Source organism: Sphaeramia orbicularis, chromosome 20, assembly GCF_902148855.1.
Source record: "Sphaeramia orbicularis chromosome 20, fSphaOr1.1, whole genome shotgun sequence".
Classification (NCBI taxonomy): Eukaryota; Metazoa; Chordata; class Actinopteri; order Kurtiformes; family Apogonidae; genus Sphaeramia; species Sphaeramia orbicularis.
Genome location: NC_043976.1, coordinates 43,871,473 through 43,893,677, shown reverse-complemented (window position 1 = coordinate 43,893,677; position 22,205 = coordinate 43,871,473). Strand labels below are relative to the sequence as shown.

Sequence of the window (22,205 nt, the reverse complement as noted above, 5' to 3'; positions counted from 1 at the left end):
GTTTTTTCCTTTTCTTGTTGTGGTATTTACCCAGAATAAGAATGATGTGAATCGAAAGGATGTATCTGTTCAGATTATTTTTATATAACATGATATCTTGAACTGTAAACATTTAAGATCCCTGAGTTTACTTTGGAACCAGTTCTGCACATCTGGACAGAATTTCTGAAAAGAACAAACATTCCATTTTTTTGTGGATTTGGTGTTGGACATCCAAACCAAATCTACCCCTAATGTATCAGCCAGTGGATAATAATTATTGATCAATTTAAATTGTATTTCTTTCACTTTCAGACATTTTCTAAATGTCTAGTGTTTTCCAGATACTATTGAACTGTCCATTTTATATTTGACTTTTTTTTTATTATAACCTAGATGCTTTTTAAACATTCTATTTAAATATGTGTTTTCCCTTGTTTTCGGTGTAATGTTCACTTGTCCCCTGGTTAAATTAGGAGCTCTCATCTGACCATCAGGGTGATTGACAGCTGCTACAGGTCCCTCCTCAGCCTCGGTCTGATCCGCTACCTTTGGTTAAAGTGGGTCCGGAATGTTGACGGACCGTACCATTTCAGAGTCAAAGGGGTGGTTCAGTCCAACTACAGACCAGGCACCATTCACCTGTCGGCTGTATGAACAAATGTTATAAGTACAAAAATACAAGATACTCCGCCTGTATTTACTGAACTGTACTTTATTTCCATGCGGGTATAATTTGGACATAAAAGTGTGTGGTGTGTGTTCGCTCCCCCTCAGACCTCCACTGGAGGTTTGGCTCAAAATGGCTGAACAGAAACAGTTGTGAGGATCGTCGGTCTGAGCAGAACTGGAGTCCAAATGAGCCTGTGTGTAGTTTGAAGACACTCCTTCAGAGCTGGGGACACAGGTGAGACAGTTTACACTTCAGCCCACATTTTCACCATGTCCGCGGCTTTTACACACGGTAAACCGGGCCAAGCACGGCTCGGTTTGAATGTTGTTCTCCGGTAGCTTTGAGATGCAGCAGGAAGGCTTTGGTTTGACATTTACACCGAGAAGAACAGCTTCAAAGTCACACAAATGGATCCGCAGAGGAGGAAGGAGTGGAGCTGGAGGAGCACGGACACAACAGCGACACAACAGTTTAGAACAACAGCAGGAGGACGTGTTAGTGTGTGTTCATGTGTGTGTGTGTTAGTGTGTGTGTGTGTGTGTGTGCTAATGCAGAGCAGGCCTGTGGCTAACCCTGCAGATATACGTCATCAGAGCAGGATTCCCTGCAGTAAGACACACACACACACACACACACACACACACACACACACACACACACACACTCTGTAGGACCCGCACATCTGCACAGACACACACCTTAAACTGTCCACAGATGCGTTAGGAACACACACACTCCTAACCTGAACTGGTGTGTGTACAGGTGTGTGCAGGTGTATAGGTGTGTGTAGGGGTGTGTGCAGGTGTATAGGTGTGTGTGTGTGTGTGTGTGTGTGTGTGTGTGTAGGTGAATTGCAGTAGTTGAATGTGTGTGTAGGTGTGTGTAGTTTAGTGTGTGTGTGTGTGTGTGTGTGTAGTTGAATGTGTAGTTGAGTTTGTGTGTGTGTGTGTGTGTGTAGTTGACTGTGTGTAGATGTGTGTAGTTGACTGTGTGTGTGTGTGTAGATGTGTGTAGTTGACTGTGTGTAGATGTGTGTAGTTGACTGTGTGTGTGTGTGTAGATGTGTGTAGTTGACTGTGTGTGTGTGTGTGTGCGCACGTAGTTGACTGTGTGTAGATGTGTGTAGTTGACTGTGTGTGTGTGTGTGTGCGCGCGTGTGTAGTTGACTGTGTGTATATGTGTGTGTAGTTGACTGTGTGTGTAGTTGACTATGTGTGTAGCTGACTGTGTGTGTGTGTAGTTGACTGTGTGTGTGTTTCCTTCAGTGTCTGTCCCTGTAAATATTCTCATAATAAACTGTAAACTGGAAGTCCATCCACAGCTGTGTTGACCTTTGACCTTTTGTGCACAGCTGATGTGCATTCTCTGGGCTGAAGGCTTTCTGACAGAACACCACTTCCACTGAAAATGGGTTTGGACCCACTTTAGGGTTGCGACCCACCCGTTGAGAAACATGACCAAAACAGTGGCCAAAAAATTCCTAAATTAGATGGACAGGTGTGTGTTTGTCTTCCTGCAGGGCTGTCAAACTCATTTTAGTTCAGTTCCACATTCACCCCAGTGTGATCTCCAGTGGACCGAACCAGTAAAATAATACCAGTGAAAAAAGTAAAATGACACTATGATAATGTTTACATCTACAATGTTTCCTTAAAAACCTGAATAACATGAACAACTTGAAATGTCTTTAGAAAAACAAATACAATTTTAACAATATTCTGCCTTAATTTATCAGTTTATTATTTACACATGTGCGTTATAACTTACATTAGAAATACAAATACACAAAACATTTAGTACCAGGTAAAATATTGGTAAAATTGCATTTACTTTTCTTAAGACATTTCCATTTGTTCATATTTGTTTAGGTTATTCACATTTTTTGTAGCAGGATAGTTTTTTGATATAAACATTTTCATGTAATTTTACTTTTTTACACTAAAACAAAGATAAAATCTGCAGTTGTCATTATTTATAAGCTATTATGATACTATTTTTACTGATCCGACCTGATCTGAATATGGAACCTGAATTAAATGGATTTTTACACCATTAATTGTTTATATCTCCAGTGTAATTTTTGCATTTCACTAATTCATCCTGTGGGTCAGATTGGACCCTTTGGCGGGCTGGATTTGGACCACGGGCCGCATGTTTGACACTTATGTCTTAATGCATCTGTTCCCTCTGTTGTGTGGTTTTTACCAACTTCTGGCCAAAGGCATTTTGTAATCATTCTGTCCATCTGTCCGTCCATTCAGTGACCTAATCCCATTATCAGTAGAATGCATTGACATATCTGCTCCACATTTACACACAGACCATCTAATGTAAATTACAGAGCAGTAACTTTAACTGAGTCTTAGCCTGTATTTGGCTGAGATTGATTCAAAGTCCACAGCTCTTTCTGTTTCCTGTTGTTTGGATGTTTTCAACTTGTCTTTTTACATTTTTGTCTCGTGTCTTTTGCATCATTACCTCCGCCAGGAGTTATTGTGATCACTTTGCTTTGTGTGTTTGTTTGTTTGTTTGTTTGTTAGCAACTTTACGGGAAACTATTCCAACCATCTTTCCCAAATCTTCCCCACACATAGGCCTAGGCCCTGGGACCAACCCATTAAATTTTGGGCCAAGTAGGCCAAAGTTCAAGGTCACAGCAAGGTCACAAAATATACAATTTTCCTATCTCTCATCATTGAGCAATTTTCCAAAATTCATCAAAAATTCAAAACCACTCCAATTAGCCTCCAATTGGATCCACCTGTAGCTTAGAACAATATCTTGTGTCTGGCACAAAATTGTCCACATCCACTGTGGAATGTGGACTCTGTGGACATTTACATTTAACATTGAAAATCCCATTTACCACACATTTAAAATTAGAACTCAACAAATATTGATTGGAATTGAATATAATTTGACAGACACATGACTGGTACCAAGCTTCAACTTTTTCTGCTGTATGGAACAACCTGGAAACTGTTGAATTTATAAAGAAATAGTTGATCCACACATGCACCTCGTTCAGGGTGCTTGGTGGAGGTTTGCGTTCTCTGAACACTTGTTTACGTTGTTGCCATTTTTTCATCATATTTTTTTTGGTTCCATTTTCATCTTCTCTTGTTTTTGTGTTGTCTTTTACATCATTTTTATTGTTATTTTTGTATTTTTATAACGTCTTGGTCCAGTTTTTTTTCCTCTTCTTTGTCTTTGATTCAATATTTGTCTTTGTAACTAAAACTTTTGACAGCAGCAAAGTGTTTGGACACGTCACCCAGTCCTGGTTGAAACATGTGACACTTGTAACTCCTATATTGTGTAGTTATGTGTTGGATACCTTATTGGCATAGTTTTAGGTTCACTGTAGGCTGATGATTGTACAGTTTCTTTGGGTGAGTACTAGGGCATTAACTGAAAAGTCGGTTTGTCGATGTGTCGACGTCTGTGGCACAAGTCGATGTTACTTTGGAGGAGTCGACTAGTCGTGTGTTATTCTCTCTCTCCCTTCCATCACCTGACAGCGCTTGAGCCGTCATTCAGCGCATGTCGATACTCTCATCCTTCTATGTGAAAACATGGAGCGCAGTGAACGGTAGTGATGCACGGATCAGCGGACCTGGGTCGGGTTGGTGCGGGCCCAAAAAATGTCACTTTATGTGCGGGGCGTGTCAAAAAATTCCACAAAGTGGCTTAAAAAAAACATCACCCACACATCACTAGCGCAAGGCCCAGACTGAAGGCAGAAGACGACTCAGAGTAGGAACTAAACTGACTGTGATCTAGAAAAACTCTGGTCTCAGTAATGTTCTGTGAACCATGGAAGCACCACCAATACTGAAGAATAATTTGAACAGCCAGTGTGTTTGGATTATTCTGTTCATTTATATCATGACATGCTGAGCATCTTTTCTGCCGCTGTCTGAACTTTTTCCCACTTTATGTGTTTCAGTTAAATTTAAAAGAAAATTCCAGGTGCTACCCTTTGTTTTGTTTGGTTAAATGTCTGAGAAAGATTGTTGATGCTTGTGTCTTAGTTTTGTATTCTGCTCTCTACTGTACATTGATAATGTTACAGTGAACGTTAGTACAAGTTGTTCATTGTTGAACTTCTGTGTGTCTGTGGTGTTCCTCCGCTGTCAATGTGGGGACGTCATACGACAAGTTGACTCGACTTCGACTTTATTGACAAATAATTTGATCTGAAAAAATCTGGAGTCACTAATGCCCTAGTGCGTACTCTAATGTGTTGTGATCTACTGATGCAGGCCTGTGGGTCGGAATAGTGGAACTGTGCTGGCGTCGAAACCAAAACCTCGTTATTTGTCCTTTTATTGAAACATTTAGAACATGACATTATGTCGGGTTGGTGTGTGTGAGTACTGAGTCATGTCAGTTATCAGATGTTAGGGGAGCCAGGTGCTAGTGGGAGTTCCCAGTGAAAGTGTGTGTGGGGGGTTGGTGTAGTGTGGGGGGGTTCACGTGGCCGGGAGGTTTTTGATCAGCGGTTGTACAGTGACGTTTGTGCCGAGGTGAAATTCCCCTGCAGTGTGTGCCATGCTGTTGGAGCTGGAACTGTGGTGAACAGAGGGATCCACACAACAGGCTGGGCTCTTTCCCTCCAGATTCAACAGTCTATACTTTGGACAGTCTATACTTTGGACAGTCTATACTTTGGACAGTCGGCCTCAGTCCCATTTGTGTCCCATCAAACACACTGTAAAGGACATCAGTGTCCTAGACCATTACTCAGGGACACATGGGGGACAACTACCTACCATTAGCTTAACATGTATAAAAACCTTATTTTCCACAGATATAGAACCAATGAACAGGAGTTCAACTGTAGTGGTTATTATGGGATGTCATATTATGGGATGTCTTATTCTCTGTTTTTTTGTCATTTAATGACTGACCTGTTTATCATGGACGTATATATCAGCTGATTAGACCAGTCATATAAAACTGGGGTGGGACAGTTTAATCTCACCTTCTTCCTACTCCATTACAGACATAACATAAATATATATTTTTGGTAAAGAGACACAATGTAATAGTTATACACTGTATGAACTTTGTTTTTCTCTTTTGCTTGATTTATTTCCATATATTGGAGGGTCCAGTTTAATCGGTCATTTCTTTTTACCAACTTAGATTTTATTTTGAACATATGTCTCTCTCTTTATCCCTCTCTGTGTGTGATCTTTAACTTCTAGGAGCATGCTCAGTAGCTCTGCATCTTTTAACTCTTTTCCACCTAGTCTTGATGTTCTTCTACTAATCTGTTGCTTCAGTTTTTTTTTCGTAAACATCGTAGGTGTCCAACCGAAAGCCCAGAAGTGTTGACTGCTGTGTTTCAGTGTGATGCCGTTTAAATGCTGTCTCAGAGGTATTTTGTGCTGATGACAAAAATCAGGTCGCACCAAAAAAAAATCATCAAACGCTTTTTCGGCGTTTGGTAGAACTTTACACTCATAACAGAAACTCCCACCACAGAATATTCCAGGCTGACTTTTTCATTATCGCAAGGACGACTATCAGCACCGTTCCTCCCACCTTTGGCTGGTTTTGGTTTCATACTGTTCTGTCTGTCTGTCTGTCTGTCTGTCTGTCTCCAGCATCGATACCAAATCAGATCAGTTTTCCTCCTGTTATCCACTCTAGTATAAAGTAAAGGTTCCATCCTGGTATATTGTACTGAAACAGTACCTGCATGGAGCTTATTTAGCTCAATATCTACAGTTACAGGAGGACGTATCACTGAAACAGAAAGAAGCAAAATAGTTCCACATATGTCCTTATCCTCAGATTCATTATTAACTCAGACCCAAATGGACCACAGTCTGTGGACCTGTTGACTCCAGGTGTTTCTTTTCGAACAGGGGTCTGGGATACAAAACAATAAGGACTAATGTCAGAATTAGAGCCTGACCGATTAATTGGCCGGCCACTCTGACGAGGATGGACTGACTCATGTCCGTGCAGTTCCTGTCTACCTCACAATTTCATTCTGCAGGCAGGCCTGGGTGTTAATAGTGTAGGGGAGACCGGGGCCAGTTGTAACACAGGTCAATTGTAACTCTTGCAATTGCTCCAATCAGGAACAATTTAGGACTCACCTAATTCACTCTGCACATGCTCAGTTTAGTCCTTAGTCCACATGGGAAGTTGTAGTGCTGTGAGGCAGACACATCCAAATTTGTGAGTGAAAACATAATTTTGTGGTAAGTCATATTTTTTTGCTGTAATTATTTTTGTGATTGCATAGTTTGCGTTTGAAAGTTGTGTAAATGATCTTTGTGAGATAAACAAAGATTTATGCAACTGTTAATCCACCTGTCCACAATTATCTAATGTAAGATTATTATATCCTGTGTAGATCAGTGTTTTTATTTCCTATATTGGCCAGTATTTCGGTTATCGGCCAATATCAGATATCGGCCGGTATAATGGATATTGGCTTTTTTTAGCCCCCAATATCGGTATTGGTAATATTAATAATCAATAGGATATCTATCCCATAATATAAAACTATATTCTGACATTAGTCCTTATTGTTTTGGATCCCAGACCCCTGTTAGAACAGAAACACCTGGATTCAGTGGGTCCACAGACTGATGGACACAGACTGTTGGACACATAGTGGATCAGTTGGACAGTTCTGATCTGAGGATAAGGATGTGTTCAGTATGTTTAAAGTGCTTTTTTGTCATTAGTTCATCAGTAGAAAATCCAAAGCTGTCAGTATGTTAAGTCAAACTAAAGCACCTTCACATCTGAGAGACTGCAATAAGAAAATATTCAATAGTTAAGGTCACTTTTTTATTCATCTTTACACTTGAAGTATTTTGTCAAAGATTTTTAAAGACTTTATGGTGTAAACAGATGAACATATTTACAATATTACACTGGAATTTCTAATTTCAGTCAAATAAAATATTATATAGAAGTGAAGACATAGAAACATGACAAAGTATGACTTGATGGAGTAGTGTAATAGTGCAGTAGAGTTCGTACTCAGTAACCTTCACTAACGGACAATGGCTAACGTCATGTCTAAGTCTATGGTTGCCTTCGTTGCCGATTGTCGCTACACTGAGATGGAGTTTCTGTAGAATTCCCTATCCTGACTCCATATTTCATCTGTCCTTTTCTTCTGGTCCTCTACAGTGGAAACAGTCTGCAGTACTAGCTACTGTTAGCTTAAAAACTAAGCCTGCTAGCATTAATAAAGTACCAGCTCTAAGTTCAACAGCCACTCCAACATGAACGTATTGAGCCTTTAACAACTCTGAGCTTTACTCACTAATGACTGCTGGCTAACACAAGGCCAGCACATTTAACAGCATTAATGTTTAATGCTTCAGTAATGTCTAAATGTGGTCACCAACTTCTCTAAACTCTACAGCAATCATTTCTTTAGCAAAACACAGCTGTGCTAAGGAAAGCTGCTAACACTAGTATTGCTAACACTTGTGTTGTTTTTTTTTTTTTTTTTTTTAACACTGTCCTGTAGCATCATTAAATATGAGTTTACTTTTGCCCTTTAGTTATTTAATAATTAATTATTTTGTCGTTAACATCTTAGGACCAAGCATTTGCACTTAAACATGTTTTCCTCTGGATCTGTTTGTTTCTTCGTCGAAGTGTTCGGTTGTTTAGACTCAACACTTACCATCTTTAATGAGCTGAAAGGAAGCTGGAAGTACAGCTGGTACTGGTTATCGATACTGCAGGAAATGAGCATGCCCCGGACAAACGCTTTCAAATAGTCACAATCCATATGTATTGGCAGAATTGACATTTTTGACCACATTAATTTACATCCCAGTGTGTCATTAACTTTTTATTGCTTAGAAACCTGCTCTGTGGCGGCTCAGCCAGACGAATGAGGACCTCTGCATAACAGAACTAAACAGTTATAGTCCTGTAATATTTGGAAAATGCCCAGACTTGCCATTTAATTCTTTTAAAATTCTATGTTTAATTTCCGTAGAGTGGCTGTTTATTTTTTTTCATCCTATTTCCACCCACATTATGCAAGAACAGGTCATTTCCATGATTTGAACCATATATTTCAGGTGATGTGACGTAGTTGTAAAGTCAAGCGTCTACTCATAAATCTGCTTGTGTTTGGTTCTGGCTCCTGTCCATGTGCTAAATGTCATTGTATTTGCTTCATTGTTGATTTGCGAACAGCTTGCAGCTCATTTGTGAAATGGTTTATCCCAGACTCAGAGTATCTGTGCCCACTGATGAGTCAACAGGTCTGAGGTCTGATGGTCTGAGGGGCTCCGTTAGCTCCGTTAGCTGAGGGTCGGTCACATACAATGACTATTAAAGAGGGTTCGGTGTCAGATGTCAGCAGAATCTGAGCAGAGGGTGGGCATGTGGAGCGGGCATTCAGAGTCAACACATGTCCAAAGGGTGGGCATGTGGAGCGGGCATCCAGAGTAAACACATGCCAGGGGCTGCAGCGTTGACTTTGGCCTCAAAGCTGCTTCACTGTGGTTTCACATGTGGCTGAAGGAGGAGGGAGGAAACGGAGATGCTTGTCTAACATTTCCGCACAATCATAACCAAGATCATGTTACCATAACACACACACACACACTCTCAGTAGTTTTTTTTTTTTCTACCCAGGCGCCACTGGTTGTCAGGCGTTGAAGTAACGGTCTAACTACAAGCTAATGACAAAAGACTATTCCATCTTTTGTCGTCGTCGTAGATCAGATCCTATCCAGTCTTTCCTCTGTGTGCTGATTGGAAGGTTTTGTTCATACAGATACTGATCGATTCTGCTCATTGGCTGGATTATTGATTCCCTTATTGAGTTCTGATCAGTTTTCTATGCATTTTAAAAAGCCCACAAAAGTAGATTTCGGACTCCCCACTCTCTGGTTGTGTTTATCGGCCCAGTCTTCATTAGGGCTGTGCGTCAGCAAGAATCTGGCGATACGATACAAATCACAATACTAGGATCAGGATACGATATATCCCGATATGCCATGATACTGTTAAAAAGGCAATTTTTGTTCTTTTTTTTTTTTTTTTTAAATGATTATTTCTTTGAAGAATTGAATTACACCGGAAATCTGCACAAATACTAAACACATTTTTATTTGATCCCAACAGGATCTGATGCTATATCACAAAATGTTCCTGTGTTCAAACTGTGTTCAAACGTGTACCTCCGTGATTATGTGATTGTGTTTGTGGGGGTGATGGTGTCATTGTCCAAGCAGGAGTGAAAGTGAAACTAACTTGTTTTACTGTTCCTCTAACTCTCCGGGCAGCACACACACAGGAGCAGCGAGTGACAGAATCTCCGCGCAGCAAAAAAGTTAATACATCGGCTACATATTGGCCGATGTTAATTAATCGGTGATACGCTATAATCAGCCCGGCTCTAATTTAGGACCAAGTCTGTGTTCAGATTTAGGACCAAGTCTGGGTTCAGCGTTAGGCCCAAGGACACATATGGACGGGCAGGGATCAAACCACCAACGCTCTGCCTAGTGGATGTCCCATTCTACAGCTGTCACTCATTGCCCACAAACATGACACTGCTCTGGTTCGCTGTGACGACTGATGGGTGATTCCATTTCATGTTGATAGATGAACCTCCATGGTTCATCAACACAAAGCAGCCCCTCATCATCCACGTTAGCCCAGTTTGTGATGTGATGTGTCAAGTCAGGTGTTATTTTACAGAATGCTTTCAGCCTCGAGGGTTGGGTTAACAGCACAGTCATAACCAAAGGGGTTGGTAAATGGAACTTATTCACCAGTAAAAGTGATTAAAATGTATTTAATGCTCATCTTTAGTGAACCTCAGAAATGAGTAGAAAAAAGTCTTACAAAACCTGGTCATGACTGTATTCAGTTATAAGGTTCACCCAGTTTAGGACAGTTTCAGCTTGTGTGGTTCACCCAGTTTAGGATGGTTTCAGCTTGTGCGGTACAACATACGTATCCCATAGTGGACTACACAAACCACAGGTCCTCTGTAGGTTGCTGAAGGTTACTGTTGCCTCTGCACATCAGACTTGGACAGAGGGAAATCAACACTAGTTTATGGGATATCTGTTTTTGTCATTCACTCTCAGGCGTTAATGTTTCTGCCACTTTGACGGTCAGCCAAACGTGTCCATGTTGATCAAAAGAATTGATAAACTCAGAACGTTGTGATTCTGAATCCAAGTTTGAATCATTGTCACCTAGAACCACTGCTTGATTCCCATCCCTAGAGAGCTGTACGTCCTTTTAATTTGCCTTGAAGACATGGCCTACTTTCACAGTCATTGCATCTCTACATTATGGCTTTAATATAGGCACTACAAGCTGAATTAAAAGGCAGCTTTTCCCTCCAACCAATAATACACGGGCTAATTTAGAGATCCATTCAGAGTAAAAGTTGCGGCAGAATGCACATTTGGGAAGTCCATCAGCTGATTTAATTGATTAAAACCAGCGAAGTTGGCCTTTTGCATTGAAAGATGAGGTTTTTTTGGGGGGGTTCCACCTGAATTCTAAGCGACTGACATGTCTGCTGTCTGTTAAGTGCTGCCCAAAGAACTCAGGAGTGGAGAGTTGAGGAACAAGGAAAGTGCATCTCCAGCCTGAATAATGAATGGAGACCATATTGTGGATGGAAAAGGGAGGATGTGGTTCAGTAATAGTCTGGTGAACGTTTCTCTGCTAAATTGTTGGTCTTGCTTGTTTCCAAGAAAGCGTAATGAAAATTACATCTGAGGCCTAATGGCTGACTTTTACAGGATTTGTAGGCTGCAGGGTGCGCAGGCATATTATTATATTGGGCTGCTCCTTTGAGCATTAGCATAGTTCCTGGCTATGTTCCCCTTTGTGCTTGGTGAAACGTTGTCGTGGTGTGGTATCGTTAGCAGAGGCTGATGAGAGTCGACTGCAGCTCTGTGTGGTGATCGGCTGCCGCTTACATTTATCACACAACACAGGTTTCTTTAGGAAGGACTCACTTTCCAGTTGGAGTGCATCAAAGGCTACATTTTCCTTCCCTGAAGCAGGAGGATCAATCTGGGTTTGTGCTTCTTTTCCCCACCGTGAGTCCTGCCAGGGTGCCCTCAAGCAAGGCCCTGGACCCAGACTGTTCCATGGAGCCTGCTCACCATCCAATATCAGATAAATCTTTGGCTGTACAAGTGGTTTTCAACAGTCTGCGTCGCGGTTTTCATCCTTTTTAGTGTTCCAAAGCTGCAATGAAAGATTCCATACATATGCTGATTATTTTCTATTCATCGAGTTTTGGTTTTGTCAATAAAAAGCCAGAGAATGACTTTAACAGTGTCTTTAAATGACACTTTTTTTTTTTTTTTTTAAATAATAATCACATCTGAGCAGCATAAATCAGAAAAGTTTGGTTGAACACAGATTTTCAAAACAGTCAATGGATTTGCACAATATGTATATATGACATAGTCCAAATTGTAAAACTTTGAGTTATTTGAAGTCTTTGTCAGTTCAGTTCTGGATTGGGTAAATGTTAATAGAATATTTGTGTTGGTAAATAAAACTCCTGAGTCTCTCTGGTAGAGAGGTCTGATTACACTGTGTCTTGATCTCAGATTGTAACATGATTAAAGTGAACTGTAAGTATTGTTTTCATTTGTGTTCAAGATGGACTGACTTCAATTTTACTCTCAAAAGGTCAAAGGTTAACGTCATTGTAACCTGATGCTGTGCAGAAACACTTGACTGGCCGTTATTCAACACAAACATTAGTCTGTTAGAAAAGACTGTATGTTTTTCCCTGGTAAATACTCACTGGTATCATATGTCACTATAGCGATAACTTCCGTTTTTGCCAAAAATACACCTGACAGTTCATGAACGTCTTTCAAAATCATCTGTGTGAATCTGACATGGACACAAACTGCCACTGACTTTTATATTACATTACATTTCTATCCACTGCTTTGGTGATCAGCTGGTACAAACATATTGAATAGACTTATTTAGGTCTTTATTGTTTTCATGCTAAACTGAATTCCTTTGGCTTCATCTCGTTTACCTTGGGTTCTGAAAAGACTCCAGACATGTTTGTGAAAAATAACTTTCATTTTGAAGATACAATGATTAGATTTTGCACAGTGTAGTGTTGTTGGTTTTGTTTGTGGCCCCTGGGGCAGAGGCCCCCCAGGTACCCAAGAGTTCATCTGAAACCAGACTGGGGCCTTCAGGTGTGGTTTTACTGGACCCTGATTCTAAGTCACTAAGGTCCAGGAGTTTTCTACTATTGTCAGTTTATATCCATTAGAGTTTGTATTAGCGCTACTGGGTTATAGATCACATTATTCAGTTAATCAGAGTTTTGCTTTTTGAAACTGATGATGAATGCCGAAGTGGCCAAATTGGGATTATTTGTCTGGAGACCATAACTGCTCAAGAAAACTTCAAAATGCAACATCTTTACTTCTTGTAATGTGTTAGTTGTGAATATCCAGTGGAATAAGATTTTGTCTTCAGTTCACAGACCCAGAAAACAATTCATTCAGGTTGTACATAACAGTGAACGTCATTGACATTGTCTGTATAATTGTTTTGCAGTATCATGCAGCTCTAGTATGTACGTACGTAAACATATGTAAAGACATGCTGGACTGTTTGTGCTCTCTGTTAATGCCTGGTGAAATGTTTTGGCCGTTGTGCAGATACGTTTCTCTCTGTCTATATTTCTCAATTAGCTCTAGACATTAGGGAAAATGTAACTTATTTTGAGCCTGTGTGTGTTTATTCTGTCTGAGACCGGCTTGTGAATTTGAAACCCAATCCCACGCCACTTCTTGGAGGTCCCTCCCACCCCAGCGGTGGGTGTGGCACGTGCACAGAAAGGCAGCAGAGGCGTTCACTTTCATCCCCTGTCATTTGTCTGCTTCCCAAATATACCATCTAATATACCCCCCGCCGCCGCCCCTGTGCGTCCCACCCACCGTCTCCTCGGCCTCATCACCCCCCCCTCCCCGTATCCTCCTTTGCTAACACATCGGTGCGTCTCCCTCTCCTCCATCCCACAGCTATGATTTAAGCGTCAGGGTTGTTCCCACTCTCTCCCAGCCCCTGGATCATGTTACCCTGCCATTACTCAGTCGTTCCCCCTAGTGAGGGTGCTCCGTGTCAGGCCTAGTGGAGCCTGCTCGCTGCCTGCCCGCCTGCCTCTGCGGACCTGTGGACTAATGCAGCTCAACCACAGACGCCCCTGGTCAGTGGAGTCTCTCCAGTTATGGCAGACTCCGCGGAAAATTCTGCAGACGGAGCGAGGCGGCGGGCGGCGAGGTTAGCTGCAGTTTCGGGGCTGCATTTTCAATTTCATGTGGAAACTCACACGAGCCGCTTTTAGCTTTTAGACAAATTGGTTTTATTCTCGACCTTTTTTCTGTTTTTGTTCCTGTTTTCACCCACAAACACAACACTGGCTGGCATGGTTTTGGACGGCACAACAACAGCCCAGCCCTTCCATGCGTCACCAGCCCACTGATGATTTGTGGGCCTCCCTGTTTTATGGTTATGTAATGTCGCCTCCCTTGACGAATAAACGTCTTGTTAAACCCCACGCCGCCTCACTCCTATAAAAGTGAGTGATGCAGGCGGTGCTGTCCTGTTAAGGTTGCTCTGCTTTGCTACAGGATGCATCATGGGACCCGATTGGATCTGTCCAGCTGGCTTAGCTGAAGCATGACTCTGCAGAAATTCCACCACCGTGGCTTTGATTAATGCACGTTGAGTAAAACTCCTAAATCTGCTGAGGAATAGTGGGATTGTACGGGTCTAATATATGAGTACATACCTGTGCCTCTGCCCTTTCACAGAGTGTAAACTTTTATAGAAGCTCCAGCATCCTCCTCCTCTTCGGCCTGTTATGCACTCGAGTGGAGCCATAACTCCCGGTCTATGTGCTGTTGCCAGGCTTTCAGCTCCCTCTCGCTCTAATTTATTTAGGTTTGACATATGGCTGTCCTGTGCGATGCTAGGTAGCGTATCTCAGCACAGGAAGGCTCACTCAGGCTAGGCTAATCCTTTCTAATTGAAAGCGAGGCAGCTTTGTGGGCCAGTGGCTTGTACGTCGCTCATCTTTCTGCTTGTTTTACAGTAATGAGACATCTGGGGCTGCAGAACAGAGCTGTTTGTAGGGGGTGGGGTGGGGGGGTCGGCTCCGGGAGCCCACAGGCCTGCAGGGCCTGCCACAGACAAAACAAACGCTGACTGCTTGTTTACTCCTGTCTCTACACAGACATTTTATTTAGCAGTAAAACTACATTGGGTAGTCCCACTTGTCATTCTTCTGTTACATTACATTTACATTAGTGAGTATTAAGAATAACACATTTGGGATATTTAGGCCAAGGGCAGACTCTACTGATACTAGGCCCACAGTCCTACAGAGCCCATTTTGGACACTGCTGCTCTTTCTGGAAATAAAAACAGTGCCATTGAAGGCTTGTAGGCAGACATTTGGTTTTAGGTCTCATCACATTTAGTTCGTATTAGTTTGTTTGTGTGGCGTGCTTTGGTTTATGTTCATATTATAGTATAAAGCTGCCTGGTTAATCTAATCATAATGATACCAGTCAGTGTGATTATAGAACCTGTTCTCAGTTTGAGTCTGTTCATCATCTACACCAAACAGTTGAGTGTTCCATCAGTGTTGAGGCTGTGAACCTTTGGGTGGTCTATGGTTTCAGGACTATCTCCTGCAGATTAATGCCGCGTTTCCACTACGTGGTATCGGCTCGACTCGACTCTTCCTTTTTGCGTTTCCTTTACGAAAATGGACCTGGAATCTGGTACCTGGTACTAGTTTTTTGGTATCACCTCCACTGAGGTTCCAGGACTGGGGACCAGATACTAAAAGGTGACGTGTAAACACTGCAGACCACTGATTGGTCAGAGTCATCTCTGTGACCCTCCGTTTTACAAAAAACAGATGCGGAAGTTGACATGTAGACATAAACATGTGATATTAGCAAATGCATGTACACACACACATGCGCACACACACACACACACACACACACACAATTAGAATTAGGTTTATTTATTTAATATAATTACTTAGTTTTTGTTTGTTTGTTTATTTGCTCGTGTTGGTTTTAATTTGATCTTGTAGTATTGTTATTATTGTTTATGTTGTTTTGTTTCACTATTGAGTTTTCTTAAGAAGGAAATATAAGGGTGAATCACATTGTTTTTATGCTTGGAAATGGGTACTGTATGGAGGACCCCAGGAAGAGTAGTTGATGTACTGCATAAGCTAATGGAGATCCTAATAAATAAATAAATAAATAAATAAACAAACAGTAAATATGTTGGTAGGTTAATACATATGATGACAGTCTGTAAAACTACACCATGGTTTGTCGATGAGGTTCAGGTGTAAAAATTCTGCATGAGCTTGACAAGACAACATGCAGCCTTTGCAGAGTTTATCAGCAAATCTCTGAGCAGACGACACGGAAGTAATGCACCGCATCGCTATGACGACCAGGTACTGTAAAGTTGGTAGTATCCTGTAATGGAAACGCTCTCCACTAATAGGACCTGGTATCTGAGTTGAGTCGAGCTGAGCCGAGTCAAGCCAGTTCCACGTAGTGGAAACGCGGCAATAGTCTGTTGGTGTAATACCACTGATAACCACTAGACGATGGTTCAAAAAAGGTCCTCAGAACTCAGTGTTCTTTCTCCTCCAGGAGTCATTCCTGCCATATCAGCTTTATCTAGACTTACTTTAGAATCAGTGTTCTAAATGGGTCTTCCTGTAAAGATGTTTTAAACATGGCCTGTGTGACATTTTCAGTTACTTTTTGTTGTTGATAATCACTTGTGCAGAACTATTTCTTCTAAAATTCTTTGTCTCCATGTAGATGGAAGAAATGGCTGCCCAATAGTACCAGGGTTAGTGCTGTGTCTGTCTTAGTTTTGCAGATGTGCTTGTTTTTGGCTCTTGGATCGTGCAGACTAGTACCCATGCGCTTCATGGTGCTGGCATGTGGAACTGCACGTTGAAACCACAGTGAGTCATATCAAAATACTGTTCCTGGATGGATATGCTGGAACCTTGGGGAACATATTTAATGTTTTTGGTGGAAGTGTCCATTTAAATAGGCTTTGGCAGTAATTAGTTAACAAAGGAACAGAGGGCAGAACTGCTCTGTGATGAGGTTTGAATTCAGTTAACTTGTACTTGGATTGGTTTTTCTGAATGTTCTAACAGCCTTGAGGTGTGAAACCACAACAGTGGAGGCTGCTTTCATTTTATTGATGTAAAATACATGCTAAACTCATGTCATATTTTGGACACATAACATGAACCTAGACCTGACCAACTGAAGGAACTTAACTCCGCCCCCACAGGCTTGTACTGTAGACATTAGGCATGATGGGTAATCACTTCATCCACTTCAGACCCTGATGCCTCCATCGCTCCTCAGACCACATGACCTTTATCCATTGAAACACAGTTCAAACTGATGGTTGTTTAAGAAATGTCATCATCATCCGTTGGAAGGATCTGAGCTATTTGCAGAGTTCAGTCCAGTTTTGTGGTTCTGTGTGTTTCTTTTGCATTTCTGAAGTCAAACATCAGCTGTTTCCTTCTCATTGATCCTGTTCATGTTATAAATCCAGCCCATCTAAACGTTGGGCACACACACATGCAGAACTGAACCAACATTTCCTGATCAGTGTTGACTCTTAAACATGCCTTATGTTTGAGCCTTAGACACATGCAGTGTTTGTTTAGATGTTTCCGTCCAAAGAACACCAGTACAAATGGAAAATACTGCAGATGAAGTTGATCTTGGATACTTTAAGATGAGTTGAAACCCATCCAAGTGCTGGTGGCTGTTAGTACTGATAAAAAAATATCTGTAGGATTCTGAACATTTTTATGTGATATGTATGTTAGAAGGATTGTGAAAGTTGAATGTATTCTAATGTGCAGACAGTTGAAGTAGAACTTGTAGCTCAGACACAAACATTCCTTTACAGTAGTCCCCATTTTCACATTATTCATAGAATGTTGTATGTTAAATGTAGCTCATCAGAAATAAACTTGACCTTGTGCTGTTGTAATGTCGTCTTCCTGGAGGCCTACATGTACCTGCCTCCTGATATTTAGTCCATTTAAACCAGGGGTGTCAAACATGCGTCCGGGGCCCAAATGCCAAAGGTTCCAATCCGGCCCATGGGATGAATTTACAAAGTGCAAAAATTCCACAGTCAGGGCTGTGGAACTCATTTTAGTTCAGGTTCCACATACAGACCAATATGATCTACAGTCAAATAATAACAGCAGAATAACTGACAAAAAAGAATGACTGCATATTTTCTTCTCGGTTTGATGTTAAAAAAAAAATAAAAAAATTACAATGTGCCTGTAAATAATGATAACTTCACATTTCTGTCTATGTTTTAGTGCAAAAAATAACATTAAATTCTGAAAATATTTACATTTACAAACTATCCTGTAACAATAAAGTGTGAATAACCTGAACAAATTTGAACAATCTGAAATGTCCAAAGAAAATTAAGCACAATTTTAAGTGTTTGATGTCTGTGTAGATCTGATCCATAATGCACATGTATAAATGATAAGTTGAGGCAGAATATTGTTAAAATTACACTTATTTTTCTTAAGAAATTTCAGTTTTTTCAGGTTGTTCACATCTTTTTTGTTTGGATAGTTTATAAAAGTAAGCATTTTCTAGAGCTGCAACCAATTAATTGACAAAGTGCTTGAAGTCAATGCAAAAAGTCCTGATTCGATTAATCGACTCGAATTGATTGAAGGGAGATATTCTATTGCAGTTTTCCTGAATTGAAGCTTCTTTGTGTGTCACAATAAGCGTCTGTGTGAAACACAACAGTGGAACCAATGTTTAACAGCAGAGAAATGAAGGAAACAAAGCTTTGATTCAGGAGAATTGTGGTTGAATGATTTTTTTGGATCCATTTGAGTCGATTAATTGGTTGCAGCTCTAGTATTTTCATCATTTAATTATTTTTTTTTTGTTCTAAAACATAGACATAAATTTGGAATTGTCATTATTTATAGGTTATTCTGTTATTATTTTACTGGTTCGGCCCACTGCAGATCAAATCATGCTGAATGTGGAACCTGAAAGAAAATGAGTTTGAGAGCCCTGATTTAAAGGGTCTGTGCCCGTCCTCTACAGTAGCCCCCTTTAGCTTGGGAATAGAGTTAGCTAATGTAAACACACAAACAGGCGTGGGTCTTACACTGAAGCCTTAATCTGTTTTATATTTCCTTATGTTTTATTTTATAAACCTGGTCTTTTCTCACTGTGTCCATATGACTGGTGTTTTTCATTGTTTCCTCATGTTTTATAGACTAAGCAGGTAAGAAATTATTGTGGAAAAAACCCAGGAGAGAATTATTTTCTGCACCAGTAGTTTGAACTGCTGTTTTGTTGTATATGTTTTAATAGTTTGGGTCTAACTGTAGTGTTGTACAGATGTATGGGCTTTGTTTTGATGCCTTGGTGTCTCCAGTATGTACCTCTGAGCAGCCCCTCTGGTCTTGGATCGGTCTTTTCACACCGTACTGGTGACCTGGCAGTGCATGAAGGCAGTTGTGCAGTTCTGCTCCAGATCCACTTGGACATGCCAAGCACTCTACAACTCACCAGAGACTTCTAAATTACTGCCTTTCATGAGAAAAAGCCCCTCACATTTGTTTTTTTTTTAGGTTTTTTTTAAATGTTTTTGCTTTAATGTGTTTCAGGTCTTTTTTTTTTTTTTTTTTTTAATGTTTTGCTCCATCTGATACTGTGGTTCAACTGGGCCTGATATTTCTGTCAGAGCAGTAATGTTTCGACATACGCACACGTGTATGCGGTTACTTCAGCATTACTTCATGTTCGGGCCTTCCCTGGAAAATATATGCTCACACTCTGAGAGGTATGAAAGTGACTAACCTTGGCAAAGATACTCCAGAGGCTTAAGGTTAATACTAAACTGCTGTAATCCATTATTTGGTTGGTTTGAGAGCACAGATAGCAATGGTTCAGCATGTACCTGTCAGTACTAAATGATTGCTCATTTCCTGCTGGGGGGGTGGGGGTGGGTGGGGGGTGACGAAGTAATGGTAAGCAGCTGCTTCAGCTGGACCTGGCCTGTCCGTTCTGTCCAACTGTAAACCAGCCCTGTAGGCCGGGTGCCTACTTTGACATGGTCTTTTTGAGGTACCTGGGTCTGCACAGTGTGTGGTTTCACTGACCACGTGTGAAACATCACACAGTGTCACCTACAACAACTAATGAAGAAGAAGCATTTATTGACATGGAATTGTAGAACAAAAAATGGATTATATTTTAATTTTCTGATGTTAATCCATAGGAGATATGACTTGAATATCCAAATTTGTTCATGTTGTCCATCCATGTGGTTCTTGTGGACATCAGGGCCTCTTGTGTATTGTGTGACCCCCCCACCCCCGACCCCCAGATGTGAGCATGTAGAGTTATTCAGTGGGTTGTGATATAGCTTCAACAATCACACATAGGGATGTAACGATATAAAAATTTCACATCACGGTTATTGTGACCAGAATTATCATGGTTATCATTATAATCGTGGTATTTATACTCATACACACACTGAAATAATGTAACCAAGTTGTATTTAGGAAAAGAAAAAGCAAAAAATAATAGGCACAATGTACTTTCTGTTGGCAGAAACATTCAAATATTAACACGTAAACATCAAACATACAAATATGCATTAAAGACAGAACCTGATGGACACTGTTTGACCATTTTCCAAATCAAGTTTGAGTTGTTTTAGTTTCTTTTTCATAGATAGATAGATAGATAGATGGATGCTGCTTCTCCAGGAAATGTGCTGTACCGTGAGTTTTCAAAGTGCGGTAATCAAACACGGTTATCATGATCATTAGAATTTAAACAGTAATACTAATGGTCGGGAATTTTACCGTGGTTTATCGTTAAACTGGTAATCGTTACATCCCTAATCACACACTGAATCTGTAAAAGAATGTCTTCAGTTTTGGACTCAAGGATGAACTGATATCAGGCTGTAACTCAGTTGCTAATGATGATAATTCCATATATTTATAATAGAATAAAGGGATTACATTTTACATCCAAAAGGTCAAAGGTCAACTGTGATACAATGTCTTCCAATAACATTTACATAGTCTTCTGTAAAGAGGCTTTAAGTGAAAACAGCATTACCCACTGGAAAGAACACATGGAATCCTACGTGTCAATACACTGAGAAGTTCCATTTCACCATAAAGTACATTCAATAGCTTTTATTAAATTCCTTCAAAGTCCACTGGCCTTATGAGTCTGGACAGACATGGATGTAAACTGACACTGGTTCATGGAGGCCTTCAACCGCCAGGCACTAATTCTAGTTTTATATTGCAATATATATTGCAGAAAAAATACCCTGTACTGTCAGTTTTTTTTCCAATATCATGCAATCTTACAAAGCAGTTGAAATTGAAAAGCCCAGTCTGTCTTCATGAGCGATAACATACAATTATGAGCAAATTAAAAAAAAAAACATCATTTGTCCAGTTTCCAGGTTCACTCATCACCTGCTGCTTGTGACGACCCTTTTTATTCTTCATGCAGTGGTTTTCCTCTGTGATTAGCTAAACAACGCATCGATCCGACGAGTCCAGGCACCTGGAATGAGGGAGCCATATTTATCACGGAGAGAGAGAGGGAGAGAGAGAGGGAGAGGGCGTCGTGCAGGATGTTGCACTGGCTGTTTTTTTCATCGGAAAAACGATAAACATAAATCTGTGCGATGTGTCTGTGGGATATAAGTCTACGGTAGTACCATGGGGGGTGGGGGTGGGGGCCTGATGTGCTGGGGCTTTTCCTCACAGTCGAACCAGAGATGGAGCTCCATGTGCTGACATTTGACGACTGGAAAAACCACCTTCAGCACTTGCAAATCAGTGTCACAAGTGAAGGATTGGTGCTTTGAAAAGCAGAGAAGGCCCTTCAGCGATGCGGGGGGGTACGCTGGGATCGGGGCAAGGCTTCTCCCCGTGAATCACAGCTAATTAACAAAGTAATTAAGATCAGAATCTGGGCTCGGAGAAGGACTCTAAATTGTCTATACATTCAAAAGGAAACCCCTGCCATTCATGGACGGGTACATGAAAGCGTTCCGACCCTTTTCCTCTCTATTATCGGCACCGTGTGTCACACAAGGGACGAGTGTTGAAAAGACAAGCCGGTGTTCCGCTGAGTTAAAGCCCTCTGCGCTCCAGCATCAGCTCTGTTCATAATGCATTCGCTATACATATTTCAGCTTGAGTGAATTTATTTCAATAAATAATGTCAGTCCAAGGACACGCTTCGATCTTTTCCGCGGCGGCAGCGCTCCCTGTAAGCCACACCGTATTGTTATCTCATTCCTCTTGTGGCAAATGATAGATTAACAAACAGTTCATAAACATGGCGACTGGGCATGTGCACTGTTGTATCATCCCCACTCACTGCCAAAGGAACCTCTGCTC

At 41.0% G+C, this 22,205-nt stretch overlaps 1 protein-coding gene across 1 annotated transcript in view; it reads left to right on the top strand.

Moving 5' to 3' along the window:
• The first annotated feature begins 784 nt into the window (after positions 1-784).
• Positions 785-22,205, top strand: part of LOC115411561 (zinc finger protein 438-like) — a 59,463-nt gene continuing 38,042 nt past the window's right edge. The window contains 1 exon segment of the mRNA XM_030123748.1: positions 785-886. The gene's annotated coding sequence lies outside the window, so the exon portion shown is untranslated.